The sequence below is a fragment of the Mastomys coucha genome, unplaced genomic scaffold, assembly GCF_008632895.1.
Source record: "Mastomys coucha isolate ucsf_1 unplaced genomic scaffold, UCSF_Mcou_1 pScaffold8, whole genome shotgun sequence".
Taxonomy (NCBI): domain Eukaryota; kingdom Metazoa; phylum Chordata; class Mammalia; order Rodentia; family Muridae; genus Mastomys; species Mastomys coucha.
Window position 1 is genome coordinate 24,394,006 of NW_022196914.1, and position 8,206 is coordinate 24,402,211.

Sequence of the window (8,206 nt, forward strand, 5' to 3'; positions counted from 1 at the left end):
TATGTAAACCTGGATGCAGCATTAAATATGATTTCTACAGATTTTTTAAACTATGTTTTTGAAAGTAGTAAAACTTGGCTGTAATTGAGCACACTGAAGTGTGATGATAAAGCAGCCCTGGCTAGTGTTAGGTAGCTTTTCTGTCATGAATAAGTCTGTAAAGTTTATCAAGGAGATTGCTAGATCTTTAATGTGTGTCTAGAAAGTATCCTAAGTATCAATTATTATTATTATTATTTTGATTATTTTCAAGACAAGGATTTATTTGTCTGGGAACTCACTCTATAAATCAGGTTAGCCTTCAACTCACAGATATTCATCTGACTTTACCTCCAAGTGTTGGAATTAAAGGTTTATACCACCACTGGCCTCTGTAAGTATTTATTCTCTTAATATTTCCTGTGAGGTAGGTACCACTTCTCCAAATTTTACAGATAAAGAAATGTACTAGAAAGTGAAACGATGTCACTCAGTGCTACAAAGAAAGAAGCTGGTAGAACTGGAACTGAGTTCCAGGCAGCCTACCCTTGCACCCAGGAGCTTTGAATCCTGGTGAGCTATCTTCTGGCTGCCAACTTTAGCAAGAGCTGTGACCTGATCTACTGTCATGCAAATTATGCAGATTTAATATTGCCAACTGCTCAAAACAAGTCCTAGAGTCAGTAATATCATAGAGATTGATATTGTTGGAAGTTGTATCTTAGTATATTGGTTTTTCCCCTTAAGATGTTCATTATCATGTTATCTTTTACTAAAAATAAAAGATGGAAATGTTACCAGCATAATATGAAAAATAAGAGGTGAACTACACAGAAACAGAATAAAACATGCAAACAGTGATAACTCAATGTTTCTTTGAAGACATGACTTCTTAAATATCAGAAGATTATTTTGTGGATGTTGCTTTAATTATTTTTTTTTCTTTTTTTCTTTTTCTTTTTTTTTTCTTTTTTTTTGGTTTTTCCAAGACAGGGTTTCTCTGTGTAGCCCTGGCTGTTCTGGAACTCACTCTGTGGACCAGGCTGGCCTCGAACTTAGAAATCCACCTGCCTCTACCCCCCCAAGTGCTGGGATTATAGATTTACTTATTCTTCATTGGAAGAAATTACCAAAAGTAACTCTGTCAATTGCCCGACTTTCAAGAGTCTGTTATCTCTGGTCTACCACTGCCTCAAGTAAGTTCTTGAGTAGGTTCTTATAAAGTCAGAATAAAAAAAATTAGCAGGGTAAACTTTTGCCTGCAGCCTCCAAGGAAAAACTGCTTATAAGATCATTCACATCACTGTCAGAACTTAGTCTCTGCAGCCATAGATCTGACATGTTTGTTTTCTTTTTTTTTTTTCAATCCTAGAAATTTATTAGAAATTTCTTTGTGCATTTAAAAAAAAAAACAATATTATTGACAATTGTGAATACTGAATTCTAGGAAAGACACATATTCATCAAGGTAGAATATATTTTTTTCTTTTTTTTCTTTTCTTTCTTTTTTTTTTTTTTGAGGAGGAATCTGGTTTTTATTTCTGGGAAATAGCAATACTTTTCATTACATCTCACAATCTGCAAGAGAAGGGAAAGTGCAGTGGAGACCATGGATGGACATCTTGGCTCTTACTGTAGGGGCATGGAAATGGTAAGGACCCAGCTTTGATGGACAGGAATCAAGACAACAAGATCCCTTGTGCCTGGGGTAGGATTACAGGCAACAGCACTTGTGGTTTAAGTTCACTTCCTCAAGGAGAGGACTCCATGGACTGACCATGATTCCCAACATGGCCAGAAAACCATCAATCCCACTCATAGGACAGATGATCAAAGGAGCTGCGCTCTTCCCTCCCGAGTAACTTAGGCTGAAGTAGGGCCAGACTGGCCCACAGAAGGTAGCATGAGAGAAAGTAAAGGTATGGCACCTCTCTGTCACATTGTAGAAGGAAACCTCACCAGCATCATAGTCCAAGAAAATCCCTACCCTCTGGAGAGGGGTTTGTAGGGGGAGTGCAGTTATCTGGGATGTAAGAGCCCAATATTCTTTCCCATACCAGAATGACACTGCCCAGAATCCATTCTGGGGGGCTGAGGTCACCCTACCTTTTTGTCCTTCTCGGCCACTTAGTGTTCTTTATGCATGGCTCTTACCATCTGAGTGATTACAATGTCTGCATTCTTTCCTGTGTTTCTAATCTTTCCTTTTCCCCAAGCTAGAGGAATCTCTGCCTTTAAAAGGGTCATACGTCAAGTAATAACATAATCACATCTGTGGGTTTAAGAATGGGAGCTAACTTCCATGAGGCACAGGATTTACAATCTAGGACCAGACAAAATGCAAGCCAAGTAGGTTGGGGAGAATTAAGACATGTGCTTACATCACTGGTGAAATGAGGTAGAGCAGTGACTAAGACTGTACTTAGTGTGACCATTGAAAAGGAAATTCATCAACTCTTGCCTGGAGGTTTATCAAAATGAGTGACCCACTTTTTATAATTTGGTCACGCTCAAAAGTGAGTCACTCTTAATTCAAGAAGGCTAAACTCTCTCAAAGTGAACTCTGTTAAAATTTCACAGACATGTCAGAGAAGTTTCTGCTGGGCATTTAATTCCAGTTGCTTCTTGTGGTGGCTTTTCTAACACTCATGACTTGTATTAACTTGAAATTGAAATATGTATTTTCTTAAACTCAGTTAACAGAAAAAAAAAACCTGGTAAAAGTCCTGACAAAAAGAGATTTAGATTGAAATGGTTCCATCTATTTCTTCTTTAAATTAAAATGAGAAGGTGACTAACACATGGGAGTCATTTTTAAATGGCCACCAAGTCAGAAACCCTAGGTTACAGGAGATGTTTGTCTGAAAAGGAGGCCATCTCACCATATCTGTTTCCTCAAACAGACATGGTTTTCTCATACTTGTGTGACAGCTTTCTGTATCTGGGAAATGAAAAACCCCAAGCCACTGGTCTCTTTCTAGACAGTAGCACCTACAGCACATCAGAAGTAGGATGTAACCATTTTAAATAGGCAAACTATGTTAAACCTTCCTTCTTGTCTTTTGATTTAGATTCTCATCCCTGTACCTAATTAGCTAACTGGTCTCCCATAGCTACTGTAAGGAGTTGGTGACCAAGAATATGTGCTTAGCTTAATTAGTAAGGCTTTTATTTAAAGCACTCAGTTCAATTACCCAAACAGGGTGGTGCTGACTGACAATTGCCTCAAATACATCAGGGCTGAATGCTACTACACGAGACTGACTCTGTTCTAGATGATCTCAATGGTTCTCCTACTCTTTCTATGTCCACTTACCTTTTTTCTTTCATCACCTCACCTTCAAATAAATTGTGTGCTCTACTTCTTTAGCAAACAACTTCACACTCAGCTAGTGATGGTTTATGTATGCAGTTAGCTCATATTCTGTCTTGTGAGTTAGTCAGGGTTCCTTGTGCAATCTTCAAGTGTATAGAAAACATCTGGGAAATGTCAACTTGTCTATTATTATTGAACTAAAACAAAAGAGGTTATGATTATATATGAACAGTATACGTACCATTGATATAATACTAATATTTTAAATGTTGTCCCGAACCATGATTCCAATGCCAAAAGAAATCCATGGGATATCATCCATGTTATGTACTTGATTTAAATTAAATTAACATAATTGTGTGCATGCTTTAGTTTTTGATGTCACATTTTGTTAATCTTCACAACAACTTGCGCAGGAAGAACAAGTATAAACAGAAGTTTGGGGAAACAGTGTCCATGTTCCTCAGCTCATTTGATCTTTGGACAGGGTCCTCTCAGCCTGTCTGGTCTTCAGAAAGCTTATCTAGTGGCCCTGAGACTCTGACTTTCCTTTCCTTTAGCACTTTGGAAGCTAGTAATTACATTTTTCTCTGCTCCTTTGAGGTGTTAATTTTCTCTCAGCCTCTTGTCAGTTTTACAACCCAGAAAATGTTTCTCTCAAGGACTTAGAAGCTATGTCTTCAGAATATAATTATTCAGAAAGATAGTGTCTCCAATGGCCATTCTCCAGGGAGAGCAGGGTTCTAAAGTGCCACTTAGCAAACAGATGGCCTAATCAAGCTGACCTTCTTTCCTACAGAACTCTTATGTTACTTTCATATTAGATCCTCAAGTTCTTTTTTATTTATTTATTTATTTTTTATTAAATGTTTTCTTTATTTACGTGCCATACAGTATCTTCTTTCCCAGGTTCTCCTATGAAAAAAAGAAGAAAAATAAAACAAAACCAAAAACAAAAACAAACCTCTGTTCCCTCCCCCTCCCCCTGCTCACCACCCACCCTCTCCTTCTTACTAGCCTGGCATTCCCTTACACTGGGGCATAGAACCTTCACAGGGCCTCTCCTCCCATTGATGACTGACTTAGCCATCCTCTACAATACATATGCTGCTGGAGCCATTAGTCCCACCGTGTATACTCTTTGGTTAGTGGTTTAGTCCCTGGGAGCTCTGAGGGTACTAGTTAGTTCATATTGTTATTCCTCCTAAGGGGCTGCAAGCCCTTCAGCTCCTTGGGTCCTAACTCTAGCTCCTTCATTGGGGACCCTGTACTCAGTGCAATGGATGGCTGTGAGCCTCTACTTCTGCATTAGTCAGGTACTGTTAGAGCTTCTCAGGAGAGAGCTATATCAGGCTCCTGTCATCCAACACTTGCTGGTATCCACAGTAGTGTCTGGATTTGATGATTGAATATGGGAAGGATTCCCAGGTAGAGCAGTATCTGGATTGTCCTTCCTTCAGTTTCTGCTCCATAGTTACTCTCTACAACTCCTTCCATGGGAATTTGTTCTCACTTTTATGAAGGTATGATCTGACTGATGTGTGGTATAATCTCAGGGTTGTTTGGATTTGCCTTTCCCTGATGACTAAGGATATTAAACATTTCTTTAGGTGCTTCTCAGCAATTCAGTATTCCTCAGTTGGGAATTCTTTGTTTAGCTCTGCACCCCATTTTTTAATATGGTAATTTGGTCCTCTGGAGTCAAACTTCTTGAGTTCTTTGTATATATTGGATATTAGCCCTCTATCAGATATAGGATTGGTAAAGATCTTTTCCTAATTTGTTGGTTGCCTTTTTGTCCTATTGACAGTGTCTTTTGCCTTACAGAAGCTTTGGAATTTTATGAGGTCTCATTTGTCAATTCTTGATCTTAGATCATAAGCTATTGGTGTTCTGTCCAGGAAATTTTCTCCTGTGCCTATGTGCTCGAGGCTCTTCACCACTTTCTTCTCTGTTAGTTTCAGTGTATCTGGTTTTATGTGGAGGTCCTTAATCCACTTGGACTTGAGCTTTGTGCAAGGAGATAGGAATGGATCAATTTGTATTCTTCTACATGATAACCACCAGTTGAGCAAGCACCATTTGTTGAAAATGCTGTCATTTTTCCACTGGATGGTTTTAGCTCCTTTGTCAAAGATCAAGTGGCCATAGGTTTGTGGGTTCATTTCTGGGTCTTCAATTCTATTCTATTGATCTACCTGCCTGTTGCTGTAGCAATACCATGCAGTTTTTTTTTGTTTTTGTTTTTGTTTTTTGTTTTTATCCCAATTGCTTTTTAGTACAGCTTAATGTCTGGGATGGTGATTCCACCAGAGGTTCCTTTATTGTTGAGAATAATTTTGGTTATCCATGTTTTCTTGTTATTCCAGATGAATTTGCAAATTGCTCTCTCTAAGTCTGTGAAGAATTGAGTTGGAATTTTAATGAGGATTGCATTGAATCTGTAGATTGCTTTCGGCAAGATGGCCATTTTTACTATATTAATCGTGCCAATCCATGAGCATGGGATATCTTTCCATCTTCTGAGATCTTCATCAATTTTCTTTTTAAAAAATCTTTTCTTTACATGTATATTTGGGAAATATTGGTGAATGTGTGTGTGTGTTGGGGAGGGAAAACAGAGGGAGATTTTCAAGTATGGGTAATGGAATTTCTGTGGCCAGAAAGCAGAAAGAAGCTAACTTATTACACAAGAGGGAGGAATATATGTGTGTATCTGTGTGTATATGGTGATTGACAGATTAGGACTTCAGTGATATATAGATATTGATATACATTTTGAAATGATGTAGACCCAGTATATGATTACCTTACCTTGGGCTAGCTTTTGCCCCATGAATAGTCATTTCTCGCCTACCTCTATATTGGCTCTAACATTCAATGACTAATAGATTAAGACCTTTCAGAGTCTATTAACTTAATGGACCACTGGATTCCAGTAGCCCAAAACTCTAAGAACTTCATCAGATAGCATCAAAAGTACAGAATAGATTCTCCCATCTTGCGATAGCCCACTTATTTGATGTACCCACCAAGGTATGTATTAGATGGATTGATTTACAATTCTTTTTATTCTTTTACAAAATGCCATGAAACCACTTGCATGTTGGAATATTATATTTCTGGAGACTTACATGTATCTTCCCAGACCATGCTCATTTCCTCTAAAAGAAGCCTTGCCTTCTATTCCTTTGAAACACTAGTTGTTTATTTTGATGATGGTATGAAAAAATACTAAATGAAAACTGTTATTGTATATGCAAGGAAAAATAACAAAAATAATTTTTTATCTTTTATTAATGCAGATTTGTGAAAAACATTTTTGTTAATAATCTTGATCAATATTTAACAATTGTGAATAAAATGTTTCTTAACTATTTATTTAACCCATAAAATTTGTCTCCTTGACAATTGTTGACATTGAATAACAACTCTGCTTTAAAGGAATAAGAAAAAGATGTGTATTCTGTAGGAAATGAAAGTAACCTGTCCTGGGATCATGAACTTGAGAAATACCTATAGGAAAATCATTCTGCCATGAAAAGCGTTACATGGATTTTATAGACAGAACAAAAAAGCTTCAAACCAACACATCTAGTAAATGAACTGAAAATAGCATTAACTAGGTGTTCTAGGATTTTCCCTGTCCAACTACATTAGTGTAGAGGAGGCCTGTGACTGGACAAGGAAAAGCGAGGCAGAGTTAAGCGTTACAGAGACAGGGAGCATGTTCAGGGATTGGGAGAGAGGAGAATCCAGGCTACCACGATGATATCACAAGCTTAGAATAATTGGGATAAAAGTTTTTATCATTATCAATTGGCTCTGAAATTATTTTACTGGCATCTTGTAAATTGAGACTTTAGTGATACATAATTCTGATTGGTTAACTATAAGCTTTAAGATTTTTAATTCTACTGGGTAATTGGGTGTTGTGATGGCTGACTGTGGGGTGTGGGGGCATTGCATAGTAGTAAGAGGAACCACGTGCTGCAACCCCAACCCGCCTCCCCACTGGAGAGTTGGCAGGCTAAGAACACAGCTGGGCTAAGAGTATCTGGTGGGAGTCCTGTGGCCCAGCAGGGCTGGAGAGTTGGTGGGTGAGAGAAACAGGAGCTTGAAGAGTTGGCAGGTTCATGTTTAATATTCCCTGCAACAACTAGGCATCAGGCATCAGATGTTACCATCTTAAAGTTGAGGTTTCTGGAAGTTTAAAGTCTGCTAAGCTTATTGATACCTCCTGAAGCTTTACCTAAAAAGTATGTTAGGTCAGACAAAATCATGGAATTATGTTATCAATAACCTTAATATACAACACAATAATTTTACTTCTCAAATTGTAACACTCCATCTCTCTAGGATTACAGTATTTTAATCAAGCAAAGTTATGGAGTCTGCAGCAATTATGATAAAAGTGCCACTTCCTTAGAGAACTTCAGTCAGAACACTCAAAACAGGTGAGATGTTTCAGAAGCAGACATGGCTGTTATGGGTCAAAACTGGTATTTAAAGCCACACTCTTTAATTTTATAGCAAATCTCACAATGGTACATACTGTCTGTATACAAATTCCCCCTAAGGAAGGACAACAAAACAAATGTATTGAAAAAATATATCAGTGGCAGGAAGAATACCAGTTCTTAAAAATGGGGGGAGAACTTTACAAACTCACTTTAACCTGGAAGTACAGCAAGAATATATTGAAAAGTCTCCCATGTCTAGCGTGATTCTATAAAAAGAGTAGCTTTTACCTCTGTAGTCAGATTTCCTTGGTAATGAATGCCAAAGGCTGTGAAGGCCCTGATTTGTGCAAGGAAACAAGTTACACTGTAGTAGTTTTATGCATGACTATAGAAAGCATAAAATTCTTGGGTTAAGGACAAAAGTAAGTTTCTTTTTTTTTTTTTTTTT